This window comes from Aquarana catesbeiana, linkage group LG07, assembly GCF_042186555.1.
Source record: "Aquarana catesbeiana isolate 2022-GZ linkage group LG07, ASM4218655v1, whole genome shotgun sequence".
NCBI classification, from domain to species: Eukaryota; Metazoa; Chordata; class Amphibia; order Anura; family Ranidae; genus Aquarana; species Aquarana catesbeiana.
In genome coordinates, this window is record NC_133330.1 from 279,386,499 (window position 1) to 279,411,011 (window position 24,513).

At 43.8% G+C, this 24,513-nt stretch overlaps 1 pseudogene; it reads left to right on the forward strand.

Annotated features, from left to right (window-relative positions):
- The first annotated feature begins 1,143 nt into the window (after window positions 1-1,143).
- LOC141103948 (5S ribosomal RNA) lies at window positions 1,144-1,262 on the forward strand (annotated as a pseudogene).
- The last annotated feature ends 23,251 nt before the right edge of the window (window positions 1,263-24,513 follow it).

Sequence of the window (24,513 nt, forward strand, 5' to 3'; positions counted from 1 at the left end):
TGTTAGACAGAACATACATAGGGTGGAGATATAGCACTGATGCCATGCCGCTGCTGCTGGATGCTGTGCAGTGGCTCGTTATGTGAGTTTATTTGCTTATCCTTGTACTTTTCATGTAATGAAAGCGTTTTCCTTTGCTAGAGTGTGGTGTTATTTACCTGGTCCAGAGCCTTAAAGGGAAATTATGCTCGGTGGTAAATGGTGACAGTGGCAATTGCAATTGATGGGTGGGTGTTGACAATATGCTCTCTACCAATATGGTCGATGGTCAAGTAAATTACCCGAGGCTCAGACCGAGCCCACATTCTGTATATATAGCGGTGAGTCAGTATGCCACCTGTGCCTCAGACAATGTCATATTGTGACGAAACGCATTGGTAGAGTGACGTGCTGATGTCACCGTGCTATGCTAATTCCGGAAGGAAGGGTTGCTACACAGAGCCGGCTAGCTTTATTTACATGCATGCTTTTATCTACTTTCCTGTAAGTGCAATTCTTTTATCCTAATAAATGTTATAGGGATTTTATGCTATGGCCAGTTTTATTTCCTTTTTTCGCACTATTGATGATTGAGTCCATTCCAAGTGGTGGATCACCTCACTACAGTGCAATTCCCGTGGTGGGATGGATAAAGGCCCTGGCTGTGTTTGAGCCACAAGCGTAACTGACCTTCCGTAATAGAAGGTCAATGTAAGCTGGTAGGCAGGCACTCTGTATGGTGGAGGCATTCACTGAGGATCTTTTTACCCTATCTGGTGTCGGATGGTGTATCTCTGAAGGAATTTGTTTATCACATATGGACTTAAATTTCATATTTAATAATATAGGAATTCAAATAATATTTTTTGGGTTAGCACAAGTTTTTAACTGAATGATACACCAAACCCACTGAAGATGTCCTGTTAGATGGAACATACATGTGGTGGAGAAATAGTGCTGACGTCATGCTGCTGCCGCTGGATGCTGTGCAGTGGCTTGTTATGTGAGTTTATTTGCTTATCCTTGGACTTTTCATGTAATGAATGCTGGCTGGCACTCTTGAATAATTACTACACTATGAGCATATTTTATTGGCTTGTGTGGTGAGCTTTTTCCTTTGATAGAGCGTGGTGTTATTTACCTGGTCCAGAGCCTTAAATGGAAATTTAAGGCCACATCACCCTGAAAGCGCCCGATCTCATCTCATCTCGGAGGCTAAGCAGGGTCGGGCCTGGTTAGTACAAGGATGGGAGACCGCCTGGGAATACCAGGTGCCGTAGTCTAAAAGTCTTTAAATGGAAATTATGCTCGGTGGTAAATGGTGACGGTAGCGATTGCAATGGATGACCAGGTTTCCTAAATGTGATTACCTGAGCATGTTGTGCTTGCAGCAAAATTTGGCGAGTGAGCATTCATTTTAGGGTGTTGTGTGGATATACACATGAAGATTGGATACAGATCTAACACGGTGGTGAAAGACACAATTTTAACACATAAACTATATTGATTTATTTTATTATTTATTTTATTATTACATTCATGTTTGATAGATATTTACTTTGCTTAACCACTTGCTGACCGCCTAACGCAGATATACTGCGTCAGAATGGCACAGGCAGGCAAAATCACGTACCTGGTACGTGATTGCCTTCCCGCGGGCGGGGGGTCCGATCGGACCCCCCCCAGTGCCTGAGGCGGTCGGCTTTGGTCTGGCAGCGATCAGAGATGAGGGGGAGGCCATCCATTCGTGCCCCCCCCTCGCGATCTCTCCCAGCCAATGAGAATCGTCCCCTGCCTCTGTGTAGTATCTCTCCTTGGCTCGGTAGTTTCCGTTCCGGCGCCGAGGAGAGAAGACATCTGAGTGAGTTGCACAACACTACACCTCACAGTAGAACATGCCAGGCATACTTTACACCCCCGATCGCCCCCCAATCACCCCCCAATCACCCCCCAATCACCCCCCCACCCCTGTCACACTGACACCAAGCAGTTTTTTTTTTCTGATTACTGCATGGTGTCAGTTTGTGACAGTTAGTGTGTTAGGGCAGTGAGTGTTAGCCCCCTTTAGGTCTAGGGTACCCCCCTAACCCCCCCTAATAAAGTTTTAACCCCTTGATCACCCCCGTCACCAGTGTCGCTAAGCGATCATTTTTCTGATCGCTGTATTAGTGTCGCTGGTTACGCTAGTTAGGGAGGTAAATATTTAGGTTCGCCGTTAGCGTTTTATAGCGTCAGGGACCCCCATATACTACCTAATAAAGGTTTTAACCCCTTGATTGCCCCCTAGTTAACCCTTTCACCACTGATCACTGTATAACCGTTATGGGTGATGCTGGTTAGTTCGTTTATTTTTTATAGTGTCAGGGCACCTGCCGTTTATTATGGTTGGGACCCAAAACAGCGTATGCTGTATGAGTCAAACAGGCTTAAGAAATTGCCCCCTGGCAATGGAGAGGAAATCCCAATGATACGCTGGAGGAAAGATCCTGGGGTTGCCTCACCGGGGTGCCTTCTCTATGTAGAAGTTAAAGATGTCCTCGAACGTACCCCACATAAGAGAAAGAAGGGGCCATATAGTGTAATTCCGTAAAAAATGTGAATTTTATTAAAAAAGAAACACACTTACATTTAAGAAGTAATCAAGCGCTTGTAAGTAATAAAATGGCGGCAGTGGAGTCCTCCCAAGGAGGACTGGGGATTTAATAGACGTTTCTGTAGAGGAGGAACCACCCGGAAAACCCCCAGCAGAAGTGCTGGCAACCGGACAGAGAGTCCAAGACCTCTGCCCCACACCTGCAGCAATTGTGGAGGCTCAGGGTGAGAAGATGGCAATCACTTCCCAGCAGCAGATACAGGGGGAGAAGGGAGAGGAGGTGTGTGTTGTCCCTCCCCAACAGTTGGCCAGGGTGGAGGAAGTGGGCTTTCCTCTCCAACAAAGATCCGTGTACCTGGGAGACACAACCATCGACATGTCATCTCAGCAGCCAGATGAGGGAATGGAAAAGGAAGCAGCCAGCTCACCTCCCCAATGGCAGCTACACAGTTTGGGAGTGGAGGAAGCCAGCCTCCTGCCCCAACAGTTAGCCGGAGCAGAGGATGCGGAGTCCCCAGCAGAAGTGCTGGCAACAGGGCAGAGTGCTACCAACCTCTGCCCAGCACCGGCAACAACTACAGAGTTCCAGGGAGGCGGGGCAGTCGGCCTCCCTCTCCAACAGTTAGCCGGAACAGATGGTGTGGGGTTTCCAGCAGAAGGGCTGGCAACAGGGCCGAGGACTGCTGGACTCTGCCCTCAACTAACAGAGGAGGGATTTCCTGTGAAGGTGGATGGGACTTCAGTCTCCACCTGTATACCCCAGGGATGCTGGGCAGTGGGCCCAGATCCCCAACAGCATGACAGAGTGAGCCCAGACACCCTGTCCTCTCTCCAGCGGCAGAAAGGATTCCAGGGAGAAAGGCCAGTCCAGGCCTCTCCCCAGCGGCAGATATGTTCTCTGAGAGAGGCAGAGGTTGGCTGGGTGAGTAATGCTTTGTTTGGAACAATTTATTTGGGGTACTGTGTGGGTACAGGCAGTAGAGGACTGGAGCTGTTTACTAACTTCGGAGTCAACCCGTCTGGGGTCTCCTCCTGTGTTAGTCTCCTGCCGAAAGGGGAGAAATGTCACAGACCTAGCCAGAACAGAGGCTGTTGGAGAGGACTGTATGCAAGCCTGTTGCCCACCGATTATGGGCCCTAGCATTTGGGGGAATGGTGCTCTCTGTGAGCTGTATGCCTGGGGACCCTGGGGTTGGTGTTACTTTGGATTCAGCTCCATGTCCCCCCAAAACACACAGACTCTGGAACCCGTTATATGCCATATTAGAATGATAAGACTGAATTATACTGTTGGGACACATCCTGTGAGGAGATGCTAATGTCATCATCTCCACTCACCTGTCTGATGTCAGCTATAATGGGTTTAATGTAAATAAGTTTAGTCTAGGTTCTAAAGGTATTCAACTCATTGTTGTTTGTTCTAATTAACCCTGTGTTGATGTTTATGGTAATGTGTGTTAATTGAATGAGCTGATCACATTGTCCTCTATACAATGTAGGAGACGGGACGACTCCTATTGGAGCTCATGTTAATTAGGTTAATTAGGTTATGTTTGTATTGTTAATTGTAATTAGCTCCAGCTATTGTGTTTATATTCCTGTGTGAAGCTCGGTGACCACAAGTCTCGGCGAAAGGTCATGTCTCAGCCACCTAGGCTGTATAAAGGATGAGATAATTAGCTCATGTTAATTAGGTTAGCTTTGAGTCAGCCTGGTGTATAAATGTGTGTGATATCTCAAATAAAAACAGTTCTGATGTACTCCAAGACTGGTGTTGTCTAGTTCTTGGGGTTCCTATAGCCAGATCCATTGGACTCGTGTTCCAGAACTTAGGAAGCGGTATATGACGGAAGCACTCAAGCGGAGTGTGGGACGTTCCGTGACACCCCCCCCCAAATGACCCCATTTTTGAAAGTAGACACCCCAAGCTATTTGCTGAGAGGTATAGTGAGTATTTTGCAGACCTCACTTTTTGTCACAAAGTTTTGAATATTGAAAAAAGAAAAAAAAAATTTTTTTTCTTGTCTTTCTTCATTTTAAAAACAAATGAGAGCTGCCAAATACTCACCATGCCTCTCAGCAAATAGCTTGGGGTGTCTACTTTCCAAAATGGGGTCATTTGGGGGGGGTTGTGCCACCTGGGATTCCATGGCCTCCGAAACTGTGATAGGCAGTGAAGAGTGAAATCAAAAATTTACACCCTTAGAAATCCTGTAGGCGGTGATTGGTTTTCGGGGCCCCGTACGTGGCTAGACTCCTAAAAAGTCCTACACATGTGGTATCCCCATACTCAGGAGAAGCAGCTAAATGTATTTTGGGGTGCAATTCCACATATGCCCATGGCCTGTGTGAGCAATATATCATTTAATGACAACTTTGTGCAAAAAAAAAAAAAAAAAAATGTGTCACTTTCCCGCAACTTGTGTCAAAATATAAAATATTCCATGGACTCAACATGCTTCAAAGCAAATAGCTTGGGGTGTCTACTTTCCAAAATGGGGTCATTTGGGGGGGTTTTATGCCATCTGGGCATTTTATGGCCTTCAAAACTGTGATAGGTAGTGAGGAGTAAAATCAAAAATTTACGCCCTTAGAAATCCTGAAGGCAGTGATTGGTTTTCGGGGCCCCGTACGCGGCTAGGCTCCCAAAAAGTCCCACACATGTGGTATCCCCGTACTCAAGAGAAGCAGCTGAATATATGTTGGGGTGCAATTCCACATATGCCCATGGCCTGTGTGAGCAATATATCATTTAGTGACAACTTTTTGTAATTTTTTTTTTTTTGTCATTATTCAATCACTTGGGACAAAAAAAATGAATATTCAATGGGCTCAACATGCCTCTCAGCAATTTCCTTGGGGTGTCTACTTTTCAAAATGGGGTCATTTGTGGGGGTTTTGTACTGCCCTGCCATTTTAGCACCTCAAGAAATGACATAGGCAGTCATAAATTAAAGGCTGTGTAAATTCCAGAAAATGTACCCTAGTTTGTAGGCGCTATAACTTTTGCGCAAACCAATAAATATACACTTATTGACATTTTTTTTACCAAAGACATGTGGCCGAATACATTTTGGCCTAAATGTATGACTAAAATTGAGTTTATTGGATTTTTTTTTATAACAAAAAGTAGAAAATATCATTTTTTTTCAAAATTTTCAAAAAGTCTTTTTCCGTGTATAGCGCAAAAAAAAAAAACGGCAGAAGTGATCAAATACCACCAAAAGAAAGCTCTATTAGTGGGAAGAAAAGGACACAAATTTCGTTTGGGTACAGCATTGCATGACCGCGCAATTAGCAGTTAAAGCGACGCAGTGCCAAATTGTAAAAAGTGCTCTGGTCAGGAAGGGGGTAAATCCTTCCGGGGCTGAAGTGGTTAATGCTTCATTGTATTGCACCAATTTTGGCACTGCATATTTGTTTTATCTGTGGTGTGGATGTGATTAGTGAAGCATTTTGTGCTGCAGATATTTCTGATGAGTGAGCATTCACGTGAGGTTGTGGTGTGGACACATGTCGATTGGATATAGATCTGACACAATGGTGCAAGACACAATTTTAGTACATGAATGTTATTGATTTGATCAATACACATACAGTATGTTTGAGATATATTTACTTTATATTGTCTAAATGTATTGTACTTTTTTTGGCGCTTCACATTTGTTTTATCCATCTTGGACAGTTGTAATCAGTATATACCCTTACCTCTTATTCTGGTGACAGTTCTAATGTTGAGATTGCCACTCCCTTTCTTTCTTCATTGCCACGGTCAGCAGGAAAAATAGAGGAGTGAATTTCTCCAACGAGGACCCCGACAGGAAATAAAACATGTTATTAAGGGAAGTGTATATGTAGCACCCTCTACTTAGGTAGGTGCTAGAGATAGTTTTTGTTTAGAGGCGGTACATTTAGGCAGGCCTAGCTGGAAGCTAGGCTTGTTTGTTTTGATCCATGTGGGCTGGGAGTGGCGCAGAGTAGGCTGGTAACTCACAGATAGCATCACTTTTTGATCACCTCCCTCTTGCTTTTAGAGGATTCTAAAAGAGGAGGAGGGGAAGAGAAGTGGAGCTGTCTGGGGTGTCTCAGGGAGCCCTGACCAACCCCCAACTAGGACTGGCAGGGGGCAGGCCTCCTTGATATACCCAGGATCAGTCCAGCTGGGGAGGAGTTGTCGGCTGGAAGAACTGGAGATGGAGAACTAGGTTGTCTGGGCCTTAGAGGGCGCTGGCCATTCTGGGGGGTGACCTTGGGCCTGGGGTTCACGTGCAGGACAGAGCTCTTCTGGAAAGCAAGAAGGATCTGATCAGGAGGCACAGAGAGGAACCAAGAAGGATAACAGGAGCTAGTGTTGCTGGGCAAGTGTCCAGGAGGGAACCACCGGTCGCAGCCAGGAGGGCTGGTGAGTGACAGGCACAGTTGGGAGGACTGGGAAGGCACGCCTGAGAGGACTGGGAGAGAGCAGTCTGGGATGGGTGCAGAGCCAGCAGTAAGGACTGTTATGTTATGGGCAGTGGAGTCGGGCAGCTGCAGCCAGGAGGGCTGGCAGGGCCTGAAGGGGGCTGACTGGGAGCATTAGTCCACCATATTTCAGCTAGCACCAAAGGCTTCCTATATTTTTGCTACATTAACCACTTTAGCACTGGACGATTTTAACCCCTTCCTGACCAGAGCACTTTTTGCAATTTGGCGTTGCTTTAACTGACAATTGCGTGGTTGTACGACAATGTGCCCAAACCAAATTTGCATTCTTTTTTTTCCCACAAATAGAGCTTTCTTTTTGGTGGTATTTGATCACATTGAAATGTTTTTTTTTTAAACTTTCTGCTATAATAAATATCCCAAAAAATATAATAAAAAAAATTCTTCCTCAGTTTAGATATGTATTCTTCTACATATTTTTGGTAAAAAAATCGCAATAAGTGTATATTGATTGGTTTGCGCAAAAGTTATAGCATCTACAAAATAGGGGATAGATTTATGGCATTTTTATTATTAATTATTTTTTATTAGTAATGGCGGTGATCTGCGATTTTTATCAGGACTGCGACATTGCGGCAGACAGATCAGACACTTTTGACACTATTTTGGGACCATTGACACTTATACAGAGATCAGAGCTAAAAAAATAGCCACTGATTACTGTATAAATGTCGCTGGCAGGGAAAGTGTTAAACACTAGGGGGCGATCAAGGGGTTAAGTGTGTTCCCTCAGCATGTTCTAACTGTGGGGGGGATGGGCTACCACTGACATGACCGAGATCGATGTTCACGATGACAGGGAACAAAAGATCTCTGTCATGTTACTAGGCAGAACAAGGAAATGCCTTGTTTACATATACAGTTCCCCGTTCTGCCTCTCCTCGCCGTGATCACGGGCCACCAGCGGACATCGAATCCGTGGGACCCACGAGCACACTCCCGCGGCATGCGCAGTATGTCCTGCTTTTGTGGACTGACGTACAGGTACGTCGGTTAAAGCAGGAGTGCCATTCTGCCGACGTATATCGGTGTGAGCTGGTCGGCAAGTGATTAAAGGGGCCCACGGGCCCTGCCTGCAAATGGTGATTGCTAAGGCCTGAATCAGTGTTGGGCATAAACATGTGCTAGCTGAACCTGGAAGTGAATTGTTGTACAGGGGAGAGAGAGAAACAGTCTGCAAGCAAGTGTTGTGCTGGAGGAGACTGGAGCTGTAAAGTGTAAATAGAAGTTCCTATTGATCATTTTTTGATCCAACCATTGATCTCTGGGCATCCCATAAACCCCTTATCCATCCAAGTTCAAATCCCCTCAATAAATCAACAAAAACAAAGCAAAGGATTGTTCATTGTCTCATGAGTGACTGAGGAGTGAATGAAAGGCTGGGCAGGGTGACAGGTGGTTTATCAGTATAATCGTTTCAACAATAAATGGCAGAGAGTAATGCTTTAGTAAATACTAAATACTACAGGGTTGTTCAAACGGATAAAGCTGAATTCAACTTTTTATTTCAAACTATAAGCACATTCTGCACATCACTGGATAGAGGAAGATTCAAAATCTTATCAGTAGTGGCTGGTGAAGTTTTAAGATGGTGGGGTGCCAGACCCCGTCCTTTCTTTTTGACCCCTCCCACTTCTCATAAGACCCCTAATATGGGATATACTGAGATACCCTCTATTATGGGATATACTGAGAGACCCCTTTATTATAATAGGGGGTCTCTCAGAATAACCCATAATAGGGAGGCTCTTACTCCCAGTATATCCCATATTAGGGGTCTCTCAGTACTAGTATATCCCATAATAGGGGGGAGGGGCCCTAATATAGGATATACTGTAAGAGACACCCTAAGGGATATACTGAGAGATCCCCCTATTATGGGATATACTGACTGGGAGTGAGAGAGAGACCACCCCCCATATGGGCTATATATTGAGGGACCCCTAATATGGAATATACTGAGAGAACTCCTGTAATAAAATAGGATGTCTCTCAGCATAATGATAATAGGAGGTCTCAGTAAATATCCCATATGGGGGGGTCTCTCTCAATCTCAGTCAGTATATACTTTCAGTATCAGTTTTGGCTGCATTCCATGCTTCTCCAGTCTCCACATTGCTGAATATGTATGCAGCTGCTGCTGGAGTAAGATGTGAGTATACAACGAGGAGAGGAAAGAATGGTGCTTGTCACTCAGTAGGCTGCATGCCCCCCATGCTTGCTCCCTGTCTGCTTGCTGTGACCTCACCTGTCTCCCCCTACTGCTCCAAAATCATCTTCCTGGCTGGCCTACTGTTCACTGGACAGTGGGATTTCTCTCCCTCCCAATCTGCCACACTGTTGGCTCCTGCACTTACCGTTCCAGACAGTAGAAGGACGAACCAAGCAGGAGCAGCAGTGGTAGACTCCTGACTCACTAGTCTGAATCTTCTCGCTGTGCAGGACTACAGGTGGAAGCCATAGCCTTTTTTCGGATTGATCTTCCTTCAGGATGTGGCAGAGCAGGGGCTCGGGGAGCTCCTGGGACATGGTGGGTCATAGGTGATGGGCGGCGGGCAGTCAGTGGAGGACAGCGGGTATAGCAGGGGGCGGAGGAACAATGCGGGGACACCTCTTTTCCTCTGTTCTGGCTCAGCAGTGCAGTGCAAGAGCAGCAGTGGAAAATCTCCACCCCCTGGTGCAGAGAGCAAAAAGGGAGCTCAATAGGCAGGCCAGGTTGGTATTTCTGCCTGTCCTAATTAGCTCCATATAACACAATAGGAAACTGGCAGGCAGCCAGTAAGCATGCAGAAACTGTTTACTCAGTGTCTCTCAATACAGTTTTAAATCATTTTTCGGATGGACTTCCTGTTGCTAGGCAGATTAGAAAAAAAAGTATGATCATGATTAGAATTTTGTTTCTCTAATCTACCTAGCAACAGCAGCAGAGAGAGAGAGAGATAATAATCGGGGAAGGGAATTGCAAGTGTAGGACTAGCATTTAGAGGCACAGAACACAACATAAAAAATAATTATATAGTTTATTTTTATTTATTTATTTTTTTCCTGCAACAAAAATTGGAGCCCCTATAGACGAGCCTCCACTGAGTTTTATGGTCCTTGAGGTTTTATGCACTCAACATGAGCACCATGTGTTGCGAATCAACCGGTCACAAGTTATTGAATTCAAAGCTTCAACAATTTGATGCCTCAGATCTTGAAGAGTAGCAGGAATAGGTGAGACAAACACTCTTTCTTTTAAGTACCCCCACAGAAAAAAAATTGCAGCGGGTAAGGTCTGGTGACCTGGAAGGCCAAAGACGATGAACAAGATCTTGTTGTTCACCTCTTCCAATCCATCATCCTAGAATGGTGTCTTTCAGATAACGCCGGACCTCCAAGTGAAAGTGAGGCGGAGAATCATCTTCCATAAAAATGAAGTCATTTGAATTTTCTTGGGGAGTTGGGAAAACAACCAATTTTTTAGCATGTCCAGATATTAAAATCCTGTCACAGTTTGCTCGGCAAAAAAGAAAGGTCCATAAACTTTTCTTCCAGAAAGGGCACAAAACACATTCAGCTTTGGCAAGTCTCTTTCATGTTCGACGCACCTGGGATATGCTCAACATTTTCATCTGACGTGCGAGGATGACCAGTGCTTTTTTCCGTTTGCATGTGCAACCATCTTCAACAAATTTTTTATGCCACTTGTAAATTTGCTTATGATGGGGCGGCTGTTTGTTGAACTGATGGTGGAATTCATGGTACATTTGAACAATGGATTCACACTTTTCAAACTGCAGCACACAAAATGACTTCTTCCGTGGCTGCGCCATTTTTCTATAAACAAGAAACAGTGCCGCTGTGTGGCATTGAATGGAACTTCTAGGCGGGCATTTAACTTTGAACCTTCCTGTATCCAATGATGTGTGGAATGTGCTTCTATCCTATACAGTTTATTTCAAACAAAAAGTTGAAATCTGCTCCATATTTTTAAAAAACCCTGTATTGGCAAGGAATAATTGAAAATAAAATGGCTTATATAGCTATCTGCCTAAAGTTAAGTTTAGGGGCTGTATAGGTATGGTGTGGGAACTGCATGAGTTGCGTTAACCTGTCTGTTTTATCCTAAAGTTTTCTCTCAGATCATGGTTATTTTATATGAGCAATCAATAAAGCTGTAATGTTTTATTAACTTTAGGTGGATGACTATATAAGCCTTTTTTGAATTATTCCCTACAAAAAAGCACATTTTAAGTAAAAAGTTTAAAAAAAAAATGTTTTCTGTGCCTTCTGGCCTAGCTGATAACTGCTCCTCTGATTCTTATTGGTTTAACAGGGATACCAAACAAGCAAAAATCTCTCCAACTGGGTCATCGACAGAAATGAACACCCAATGGGAATTTTAACGCTATCCAAAACAAACGAAAATAATATTTGCATTTAAAATAGACCTCCAGGAGAAAAAAAATTATTTCTAATTGGTCCAGAGAACTTATGTGTTATATTTGCCAACGTCTGGATGGCACCTGGGGAGACTAAAAATGTTAGTTTTATTCCTGACAATACAAGTGTAAGATACACAAACTAACAGGTCCAGTTAGTGTATAGTGAAGAAGGCAGTTACTCGCTCTCCCCCCTTCCTCTCTCCTCATTTGTTCACAAAAAGCCTTGTGTATTTTTTTTTTATGAATACAAGGCATTCTGTTATTGGATAAGTGGAGGGGGGGGGGGGGGCAGGTAAATCAAGGGGTTTCCTCTCATCCAATCAAAGAACATTTTGTGTTCTGTTGCACACAACAATACCCCACTCGGAAGTTCGCCCCCCCTCATCCTTCTTCCGCCACCGGGCCATTTAGAAAGCGCAGCGCGCTTTGCACATGCACAGTAGGGAACCAGCTGTGAAGCCACAAGGCTTCACTGCCGGGTTCCTTTACTACGAATGGCGGCGGCATCGGCTGGGGGGCTGACATCGGATTCCAAGACAGGTGAGTATCCTAATGTTAAAAGTCAGCAGCTACAGTATGAGTAGCTGCTGATTTTTTATTTTTTGCTGGGGGGGGGCGGACCTCCACTTTAACTCCTCTCCTGCCATATTGTCCACAATCACATACTCCACACTGCTGTCTGGTAATTTGGTATTTGCTTCACACGCCTCTTCTGCACAAATACCCCATCATCATACCCTCAACACCCTTCTGTTACAGTTACTGACTGCCGTCATTCCCTCTCCACTGTTCTTCTTCACATAATGCCTGCTGCCATTAGCACCACATTCCTCTCTCTCACCTACTGCTTGCCATCATACCCTGTGTACTGCTTTCCTACACATGCCTAATTCAAATCTTTAATTTTCCCAGACATACTGTCTAGCGTCCACACTCATTTCTTGCACATACCTGTCACTACTACTTTACTATGAATATGGCCTCCGCCTCCCCCATCATGCACTTAGCACTCCTTTCCTGCGCATACTGCCATACTGCCTGCTCCACACTCTTCTCCTGCACATACTACCCCATGTCATAGAAATGTAGAGCAGTGATGGCAGAAAAAAGACCAAGTGGGCCATCGAGTTTGCCCCATTTTTGTTTTTAATTTATATTTATATGTTTTGGGTTTTTTTGTTAATCTTTTTGTCGGAATATAGATCTATGTTTCTCCCAAGCATGTTTGATTCCACTTATTGTTGGCTGACTCCTTACATCTACTGGAAGTCTATTTCAAGCATCAGCTACTCTTTCAGTAAAATAACACTTTCTAAGATTAGTGATAGACTTTTCTTCTGCTAGTTTCAGGTCATGTCCCTGGGGCAAATTTACTAACACTGGTACACACAGAATCTGGTGCAGCTGTGCATAGTAACCAATCAGCTTCTAACTTCAGTTTGTTCAATTAATGTGCATTCACACGCTTTGATTTTTGAATGTCAATTGTGTTACGACGACCGATCGCCTGCAAATCTTACCTTTAGTACGGTGCTTTCGACAGCCGATTTCACTTTTTCGTCAGACAAAATCTGGATGTGCAGACTATAAAATTTTTGTCGGATGTGAACTCGACGTCTGATTTTCCTTTCATTAGTATGGTTTTCGTACGAAAAAAATCGTAAGAGCAAGACTACGCATGCTCAGAAACGAAAGAATAAATACAAAACTATTCAGCGCGTTACGTCACTTCTGACGTTGTATCCTGTCAAACGAAAATTCTTGTATTGTTAGTAACCTCTTCGCTTTCAACATAAAACTAGCATGCCACAAAAATCAGACAATCTGTCGTTCGAAAATCAAAGTGCGTGTACGAAGCTTAAAGCTTTGACAATAAAACCTAGAAGATGAAGCCTAGAACCAGATTCTGTGTGCACCAGTTTTAGTAACTCTCATCCCCCCCGTGTTCTTGATCTTGGCTTCGTACTAAAAACAATACCCTACTGAACCTTATTCATACCCTTAATGTATGTAATGGTTTCAGTCATGTCTCCCCTTTCCTTTCTTTCCACCAATTTTTTGTGCATATTAACCACTTCAGCCCCGGACCATTTGGCTACCCAAAGACCAGAGAGTTTTTTGTGATTCGGCACTGCGTCGATTTAGCTGACAATTGCGCAGTCGCGTGACGTGGCTCCCAAACAAAATTGTCATCCATTTTTCCCTACAAATAGAGCTTTCTTTTGGTGGTATTTGATCACCTCTGCGGTTTTTATTTTTTGCGCTATAAACAAAAAAAGAGCAACAATTTTGAAAAAAGAAAAACGCAATATTTTTTACTTTTTGCTATAATAAATATCCCTAAAAAATATATAAAAAAAACATTTTTTTTCCCTCAGTTTAGGCCAATACGTATTCTTCTACATATTTTTGGTAAAGAAAATTGCAATAAGCGTTTATTGATTGGTTTGCGCAAAAGTTATAGTGTCTACAAAATAGGGGATAGTTTTATGGCATTTTTATTAATCATTTTTTTTTTTTAGTAATGGCGGCGATCTGTGATTTTTATCGTGACTGTGACATTATGGCACACAGATCGGACACTTTTGGCGCTAATTTGGGACCATTCACATTTATACATCGATCAGTAAATGTGACTGGCAGTGAAGGAGTTAACCACTAGGGGGCGCTGCAGGGGTTAAGTGTGTCCTAGGGAGTGATTCTAACTGTGGGGAGGCTGGGCTACGTGTGAAACGACACTGATCACCGCTCCCGATCACAGGGAGCTGTTATCAGTGACCTGTCACTTGGAAGAATAGGGAAATGCTTGTTTACATCAGCATTTCCCCGTTTTTCCTCTCTGTGAGACGATCGCGGGTATCCCCGCAGACATCGAGTTTGCAGGACCCATGATCACACTCACGGAGCTCGCGTTGGGCGCTCCCACAATGCTGCGTCTTAATGGGCAACATAAAGGTACGTTAATATGCCTGTATGTGCCCTTCTGCCAACGTATATCGGCATGAGCGGTTGGTAAGGGGTTAGAGAATATGTAAACCCAACATTTCATATTCCTGATATGTGGCTGCTGTACCATGTTTTTGTATGAAAAAGCATACGGTTCTATTTGTATTGCTTCCTTTGTGTGAAATCCCGGTGTTCCTGCCAGTCTCTCTGCTTTCCTATTAAAAACTGACTACACTAGGCATGAGAGCAAAGCACAGTCAGTTCTCTAGCTATGGTGGGAACTCAGCCTGCTCTCCTTCAATGACCAGACTTGTCCTGACATGCCCCCCCTGCACAGCCTATCACTGGGAAGACCGGTGTACTGCTGTTTCTCCTCCCTCACCTCTCTGTGCTGCTGGGAACAGAAGCTATGTGATCACTCTTAAAACACGAAAAAAAAGTATGTATAATGTTTTTTTTTCATATCTACGCACAAATGTTTTGCCTTTCATTTCTATTTTAAACTGAATTGGTTGTTTGCAGGGTGAGGGTTTACGTACACCTTGAGTTCCCAAAGTCTCTCCTGATATGTCTAAAGCTGGATACACTCTATACAATTATCTTTAGATTTGTTCCTTTAGTTTTACCAAAACCATATAATATGCGGTCAGACCTAAACACTTTCAATTTGTATGCAGGCCTAAGGAAAATCGAACAACAAAAGTTGTAAAGTATGTCTCCAACATTATCCCTTTGACTTTTCACCCTTTTTTTTCCCGTCTCTGAACTCGTTCTACCTTATCAATGTAATATGCACCCTTCCCTATGTATTCCTTTCCTGCACGTCCTTGTCAATGTCATACCCTCTGTGCTCCTGTCCTGCACATACTACTCCATGTCATAGTATCCACACTCCTCTCTTGCACATCTTACCCACAAACACAATTTTTCTATATTATTCAGAAATTACCCCAACCTGCCCATTTTGGAATGGGCACAATTTTGTTAATATATATCAAAATGGACACTTATAGGGGTTGATTTACTAAAACAGGAAAGTGAAAAATCAGGTGCAGCTCCGCACAGCTTTCAAAGTCAAAGTTTTATTGAACAAGCTGAATTTAGAAGCTTCACACTGATCCACTGCGCTTTGGCTGCAACGCAGTGTACCTACAGTTTTCATGCGGGTTAGCTGTACTTTACAATAGGCTTCTATCACGTTCTGCGGTTTTGGGGCACTTTCTGAAAGTGCATCAAAAGTTCTGCACCAGGGGATGTGCTTTCAGAAAGAACACCAAAACCGCAGGACATAATAGAAGCCTATGGGGAGATGCAGCTAACTCGCATGAAAACTGCAGTACACTGTTTTGCACCCGAGCTGTGGCCAAAGTGCAGCAGAGGCAGTGTGAAAGCGCCCTAAAGGAATTTTCATGGTGGAATCACCAAGCACTATTTTAGTGAAAACTGCAGATTTAGAAATACTGAAAATGACATGATATGAGATTAAAGCGTTAGTTACCCTAACACTTCATATTCCTGATTCCTGATGTATCTGCTGTACCATGTACTTGTTTGAGAAAATATCCTGTTCTTTTTGCATTGCTTCCTTTATTTAAAATCCCTGGTCTTCCTGTCAGTCCCTCTGCTTTCCTAAGAAAAAACTGACCACACTAAGCTGGAGAGCACACTGTAGTTAGTTCTCTATCTATACTGGGAACTCAGCCTGCTCTCCTCCAATGATCAGACTTGTCCTGACATGCTCCATGCTGCACAGTCATTCACTGGGACGTTCAGTGTCTGGCTGCTTTGCCCCCCCCCCCCCCCCCCCCCAGCTCTTATGCAGCTGAGAACAGAGGGAATGTGATCACTTATAAAAAAAAAAAAAAGGTATTTTAAATTTATTTTTTTATCTATACAAAATGTTTTGCCTTTCATTTCTATTTTAAACTGAATGGGTTGTTCTATAAGGTGATCGTTTACAAACACATTAACATATTAAATCTTTTATAGGTGATTTTAGGTGATTGGGCTTCCATCCACTTTAAAGGTACCAAGAAAAATAGATGTGTGGCACTCACTGTTAGTAACTCTGGAGGGAGCTCACACTAGTGCATTTTGAAGAGATTGCTCTTAGGGATTCCACGCTTCTGACCTCCGGAGCACTCATGGCATGTCACTCTTCTTTATTTAATCATAAATTCCAAGGGCTAAAAACAATTAAAACATATCCATCCAATGAATGTTTCTCATGTAAAACACATGTCTTCTCAAGGCAGTTGGACCCATGATTAATTCTATGATTAAATAAAGAAGAGTGACATGCCCTGAGTGCCATGGACTTTGTTTTTTTTTTTACATTGATGTTCTTTAGAGGTACAGGGGTGGTGTTGTACTGTCTAAGCCAGCTTTTCTCAACATTTTTAACATGGAGAAACCAAAATCAATTTCTGGTCTCAGGAAATCCTGCTAATAATTACTATATCTACAGCTCATGGTACATTAGCGTAATGGTCATTGGGAAGTACAGTATGTGTGGGTGGTGTCTGCTGTGCCCATGCACGTGAGGTTAGCACTTCGCCTGAAGGCGTACTCACCAATGCCCAGGACAAGGCAGAGGCTGTGGTCATGTGAAGAATCAAATATTAAGGCAATGCTGGACTCAGAGTTGAGCTACTTGTTTGCAGCAGTAATGTACAGAGTTCCTCCATAAGATGTTTCATCCCAAGTAACTACACACTTGTACTGATGTATGCTTACATTAGGAGGGACGTGCAGAGCCTTCACCCACTCCACCAGTCCAGCATACCTCTGTTACCTCACTCCCAGTAACAGAAAGGAGTCCCGCCAATGCATGCTCATGAACTCATTCCTTCCCGTACTTGGTGATCAGGTCTTATATCTCCGTAAAGTTAGTCTGCTCCCGGTGACCAGAGGAGACGGGTTGTTAGGGAGAGAGACAGAGCACTGCCCCCCTTGCTACCAAAGGACCTGTCACCTAACCAGGTACCACGCTAAATGACTGGTTTCTGTAGCTGTTCTTTTCAGTTACCGATGACAACTACCTCCTCTTCCGTGCCCTGCAAGTTAATCTTTTGTATTTGTGTTACACATACAGCATAGTGCTTATTACAGACCCAGGTTATTTGGGAATATATGGTAAGACCCAACATGCACCCCTTTAGAACAAATTCAGGCTAGGCTAGTGGCTGCCCCAGTGTACCTGTGCAATTTAAGTCCTTTTGGGTGTAGTCCATAGTCGGGGGATCTCAAGTGGAGGTGTCCATTGTTGCGGGGATTCTGATGAGTCCATGCTCCGAAGGAGGACCACATGTCCCAGCAAGTTTCTGCAAAGTTCCCATGGGATCGCAGGCGCCAGACAAATATCCAAGCAAACATGCCCAGAATAAAAACAACCAACACCCGTTTAATGGATTAAAATTGGCCACAGCCTGGTTTATTCGTTTAAACAAAATATTTAATTAAAACATTAGTTTTTTTCAGATCAAATAATATTTTCACCAAAATTACTCAAAAATAAACAATACTCAGCCCAGCCACTCAGACTTGAGCTGACTCAGCATTCATCTTTACCATTTCCTTACATCTCCTCTTTGATGCATTTAAACCAAAGGGAGTCACCACATAAACCGGCCATGACAGGGGGGTTGGCAGGGAAGCTCCTTGCGTCGTCTCTTCTACGGCAACTGGCAAAAAATCCTGTGAAGTAGCTTTTTAAAGTTCTGAAAGGTCACATGTCCTTAACTGGCCAATACCCACCTGACCTATACACCTTCCAGAACCTTCTTAATCACATGACCCTGACTGACCAATTAAATTGGGCCCTATTCAAAAATCATATTTACTGACTAGAATGCCGACACCATGATCCCATGAGAAAGGCTACTCCCCCTTTTTTCTCCCCATTATTTTGCCGTTTAGCTCCCACTCTTGGGACCTGGACCTCTTGCTTTTTATATCTCACAGGAAGGGGGGCTGAAACCCAAAAAGTCTGCAAACATATTCAGGGAAGGCAGCAAGAAATCTTAACATCTTTTTCCTGACCTGGGCAGCCAAGTAACTAACTGAACATAGTAGGCAAACCTGCCTGCACATGCCTCTTACATTTGTGGTCATAGGGAAGAATACCTTCCCCAGAAATTGCTCGCTGCTCAAGGAACTCCTAACAAACTCTAATGCTGCGTACACACGAGCGGACTTTACGGCAGACTTTGTCCGGCGGACTTTTCAACGGACTTTATGACGGACTTTCCGAATGAACGGACTTGCCTACACACGATCCACCAAAGTCCGTCGAATTTGTACGTGATGACGTACGACCGGACTAAAACAAGGAAGTTTATAGCCAGTAGCCAATAGCTGCCCTAGCGTGGCTTTTTGTCCGTCGAACTAGCATACAGACGAGCAGACTTTTCGACCGGACTCGAGTTCGACGGATAGATTTAAAACATGTTTCAAATCTAAGTCCATCCAACTTTTGCAAAAAACAAAGTCCGCTGGAGCCCACACACGATCCAATTGTCCGAGGAAATCCCGTCCGCCGGGCAAAGTCTGCCGTAAAGTTCGCTCGTGTGTACGTGGCATAAGGCTACTTTCACACTGAGGTGCTTTACAGGCACTACAGTGCTAAAAATAGCACCTGCATAGTGTCTGTAAAGAGCCTCTCCTGTGTAAAAGCCCAAGTGCTTTCACACTGGAGCGGTGCACTTGCAGGACGGTAAAAAAAGTCCTGCAAGCCGCATCTTTGCAGCGCAATAGGAACGGTGTATTCACCGCTCCTAAAGCGCCCCTTCCCATTGAAAACAATGGGGCAGAGCCACAAACCCGATGGCAAATTGCCACTGCAGCGGCGCTTTGCAGTCAGTTTTAACCCTTTTTCGGCTGCTAGTGGGGGTTAAAACCGCCCCGCTAGTGGACGAATAGCGCGGCTAGAACAACCGTAAAGCGGTGCTAAATATAGCGCCGCTTTACCGCCGATGCCCACAATGCCCCAGTCTGAAAGTAGCCTTAAGCAACCCCTGTGGTGGGACCCTGGTTGAGAAAGACTGGACTTTTTTCACATGATAAATTGTTGCTCTAGAATATTGTATAAGTCGCATGCTCCAGCAAATTCACAATTGAATACTAATTCATCTTTCTATAACTATATTCAGAGCACTTATAATAGGGCTGCTTGTTTTTTATAGCGGGTCCCTCTGTTAATAACTCTTAATAAATGAACTAACATACCGCATGCACTCTCATAGATTCACAAAATCACAATACTTATTAGAATACATGAAGACAAACAGAGCACAAAATTTCCTGCAGTAGATATATTAAAAGACCATGCTTATCTAATGCTAACAGAAAAGTGATAGTCTTACATTTCAGTTACATGCATTATAAATAGCTTCCTTACAAAATCATGTTCAATAAGCATTATCTGACTATTACAGAGAAACCTGATGGCTTCGTAACATATTGCTGAGCAGGATACTGTACTCTAGTTTGCACTGAAATTGTTAACTTTACTTGACATTAGCCTAGCAGGGATATCAAATATTGACAGAATTGGCAGAACTCTTCGGAATTCTGCAGAGAATAAGCTGAGTGTGTAATTCCTTCTTCAAATAGAGACAGCAGCTGAGAACAGGCAAAGTGCAGGAGGCAGAAACTTGGAAATAACATTCACAATGGACTGAAAATAACATGAACTAGCCATGAATTATTTCCAATTTAATTCTAATTTTTGCAGAATGTATAAATAAGTACCTTGCAGGGTATTCCTATGAGATATAGCAATGTCTTAAAGTGTATGTCTAGCCAAAAATGTTTTTTTTCCTTCAGTTTAGGAAAGAGTAGGCCAGATTTTTTTTTTCTATCACGTTGAAAAGATTTCCTTTTATCTTCTGTTCCAGAGACACAAACAAAATGTCCAAAGTAAGGAAAAAACAACTTTTGGTCAGTTGTCATGAAACATTTGTTCCTGCTTCCTTATTTTGAAGGCACCTGTAGAATGTAACATTTCCCATAATTTTTTAAATCCTGGTGGCAAAGGACACCAGGACAAATTGTGGGGATGAATCTACACAGCATGGACATAATAACATTCTGAATGGTATTCTAATGCACCGTACACACGGTCGGACATTGATCGGACATTCCGACAACAAAATCCTAGGATTTTTTCCGACGGATGTTGGCTCAAACTTGTCTTGCATACACATGGTCACACAAAGTTGTCGGAAAATCCGATCATTCTGAACGCAGTGACGTAAAACACGTACGTCGGGACTATAAACGGGGCAGTAGCCAATAGCTTTCATCTCTTAATTTACTCTGAGCATGCGTGGCACTTTGTGCGTCGGATTTGTGTACACACGATTGGAAATTCCGACAACGGATTTTGTTGTTGGAAAATTTTATAGCCTGCTCTCAAACTTTTTGTGTCGGAAAATTCGATGGAAAATGTGTGATGGAGCCCACACGGTCGGAATTTCCGACAAAAAGGTCCTATCACACATTTTCCGTCGGAAAATCCGACCGTGTGTACGGGGCATAACTCTCTATTCAAAGTAAAAAGGAACATTTTTGTTAGATATATTCTTTAACAACTTGCTTACTGGGTACTTTTACCCCCTTCCTCCCCAGCCCAAATTTTCAGCTTTCAGCGCTGTTGCACTTTGAATGACAATTGCGCGGTCATGCAACGCTGTACCCAAACAACATTTTTAGGTTTTTTTTTAGACAGATAGAGCTTTCTTTTGGTTGTATTTAATCACCACTGAGTCTTTATTTTTTGCTAAAAAAAATGAAAAAATACAAAAAATTTTGAAAAAGATAAAGTTTTTCTTAGTTTTTGTTATACAATTTTGTAAATAAGTAATTTTTCTCCTTCACTTATGTGCACTGAGAAGGCTGCACTTATGGGCACTGATAGGCAGCATAGATAAGCAGCACTGATGGGCACTGATTGGCAGCACTGATGGGCACTGATTGGCGGCACTAATGGGCACTGGTGGGTGGCACTGATGGGCAGCACTGATGAGCAGGCACCAATGGGCAATGAAAGGCATCACTGACTGGCATCACTGCTGGGTACTGATTGGCATCACTGCTGGGCAATGTTTGGGCTGCAGTGATAATTATCTGTGCTGATCTCCCTTCGTGACGAAATGCCGCTGATCGGCTCTCCTCTCCTTACACACTCTCAGTGTGAGGAGAGGAATGCTGATAGCCGACATTTCCTTGTTTACATGTGATCAGCTGTGATTGGACACAACTAATCACATGGGTAGACAGCCTCATTATTTACTCTTTACCAAGATCGGTGATGCGCTGTGTCCCAAGGACAGAGCGCACCACCGGTCGTGGGGAAGGTGGGACGACATCATATGACATCATCTCAGAACAAGAGAGCTGCCTCCCGCCCGTCATTGGTCAATACAGCAGGCGGGAGGTGGTTAATCACCACTGGCTTTTTTATGTTTTGCTAAACAAACTAAAAAGACTGAACATTTTGAAAAGAAAAACGTTTTTCTTAGTTTCTGTTATAAAATTTTGCAAATAAGTAATTTTTCTTCTTCACTGATGTACACTAATGCGGCTGCCACAGGAGGCACGCAGAGGTAGGAGTTCTGGGAGTATGTCTATTTACACCCTCCCAGAACTGGATGACCAAGCTGTAGCCTTCATTGGGCTGTAGTACTGTCACCAAGTGATTAAACAAAACTGTAGTTTGCAAGCAAATATATTCAGATGAAGATTTAGGATAACACAGAACCCCATTCCAACTACCCTAAGATCCTCCCTTAAAGTAAAATGTCCAACCAAACATTTACATTTTTTATTTTGGATGGAGTGGGGAAAGGTTAGGCTCCTGTTGGATTGTTACATTTTTTTCAGGGTTCCTTTGGAGAGATTTTCCTGCCTTAACTGTCTTGGTAAGAACAGATTAACTAGACAGGAAATGTGGTAAATGCTTCAACAGCAACACAGGTTAAAGCCTGCTGCCAGCTGACATCACTCAACCACTCCAGATTCTGGAGGGCTCCCACCCTTACCATCAGGATTGGACCACTGGATTGATCCAGATGCCTGACTGGCAACTGACTCTCAGTACGCCGATGAGAGTCTGAGCCAACTGCTCTCATCCCCTTTACAGCCCGGAGCTCTAATAAGTGCTGGAGGGGCAGGGCAGAGAGCTGGCGACTGACAATCCATGCTCTGTGCTCATTGAAGACCGAGAACTCAGTGATCAGTGGTGTTTGATAGCTCAGTATGTGGGGTAGCGGTGACAGGGAACATCCACCTTGGTGAGTATGTATGTTTTTTTGTTTTTTAAAACCCTGCACTTCTCTTTTAAATCTAGAAGATTTCTGTGACCTATATATACTATTTACAAATTATTAAAATGGACAACCCTTTGGATGATCAGATCTGGGATCCTTGGTTCTTCACCCAGATCCCTTTTAATCATATTTTAAAATGCTTTTAGACTGCCAGGCTGCTGTCTGAAATCATGAGGGAGATTTAAGCGCTGTGCAAACTGTTTGTAGTGGTACCCCCGTGGGGCTGCTGAGTGCAGTGGTTCCACCTGTCACCCTGCCCCAACCTGGCATTTACTTCCAGTCACTCTCCAGACAATGAACAGACCATCAGCTTTGCTTTTGTTATTTTATTGAGGGAATAAACTTGGATGGGGTAAAGGGATTATGGGATGCCCAGAAAGAAATAGTATTAAACGATTCAATCATTGATTGGAACCTCTTTTCACATTCTCTAAAGCTTCAGACTTCTCCAGCACAATGCTTATTTGTAGACTGTTACTTTCTTCCTGTGCAATAGCAATACTTGGTTCCTGGCACAGCCAGCACATGGTTAGGCCCTCTCAATTAAGCCCAACTTCGGGGATTTACCATTTGCTGGCAGGGACCGCGGGCCCCATTGGTGTAGCAACTAATGATGCTAGCTGTATTTGAGGTGGATTACTGATCCCAGTCAGTACTATGCAGACTCTGACAGTGGCTGCAGCCGCCCGACTTCAATGCCAGCAACATCACAGTCTCTCCCGCTGGCTCTACATCCATGCCTCTCCCAGCTCTCTTGACTGTGCCTGCCACTCACCAACACCTGGTGGATCCCTCCTGAAGACTTGCCCAGCAGTGTTCCCCGCTGTCCTCTCCTGCTCCTGTTCTGGACATCCCTTGGGTTGTCTGGGGTTCCTTCACAGCCCCGCGCCCCTGGCCCAAGGTCGCCCCCCGACAGGGGGTCTCCCTCCAAGCCCCTGACAGCCTAACACTTCATCTTTCAGTTCTTCCACCCGAACAACTCCTGCCCAGCTGGGCTGACCCAAGGTATTTAAGAAGGCCTGCCCCCTGCCAATCCTAGTTGGGGATTGGTCAGGGCTCCTTACCACACCCCAGACAACTCCACCTCTCTTCCCCTCTGCCTCTCGAATCTTCTAGAGGCCAGAGGGAGGTAACCAAAAGGTGATGCTATCTGTGAGTCACCAGCCTACACTAAACCACTCCCCAGCCCCCAAAACAAACAGGCTTAGTTTTCAGCTAGGCCTGCCTAAATTTACCTGCACTGACCAAAAAACTAACTCTAGCACCTACCTAGAGTAGGCGCTATATGTTGGTGCTATATAAATTCTGTATAATAATAATGTATTATAATAATTTACTAAAACTAGTGCACTCAGAATCTGGTACAGCTGTGCATGGTAGCCAATCAGCTTCTAACTTCAGCTTGTTCAATTAAACCTTGGCAATAAAACCCGGAAGCTGATTGGTTTCCATGCACAGTTGCACCAGATTTTGCATGCTTCAGTTTTAGTAAATAACCCCCACTGTGCTTCAAACCAATCCTGAAGTTTCTTTTAATATAGACTATGATCTAAAGGAGATTATTGAAATGAAGGAAAGGTGGGCACATAATGACGGGGAGGGGGAGCATTAAAGTAAATTCATGAAAAAAATTAGAAGTTAGAAGCTGATTGGTTCCCATGCACAGCTGCACCAGGTTTTCCACTCTCCAGTTTTAGTAAATCTATCCCAGTGGGCTTTGGAGCCTTTACCAATCTAAGCACACCTGTCTAAGTAT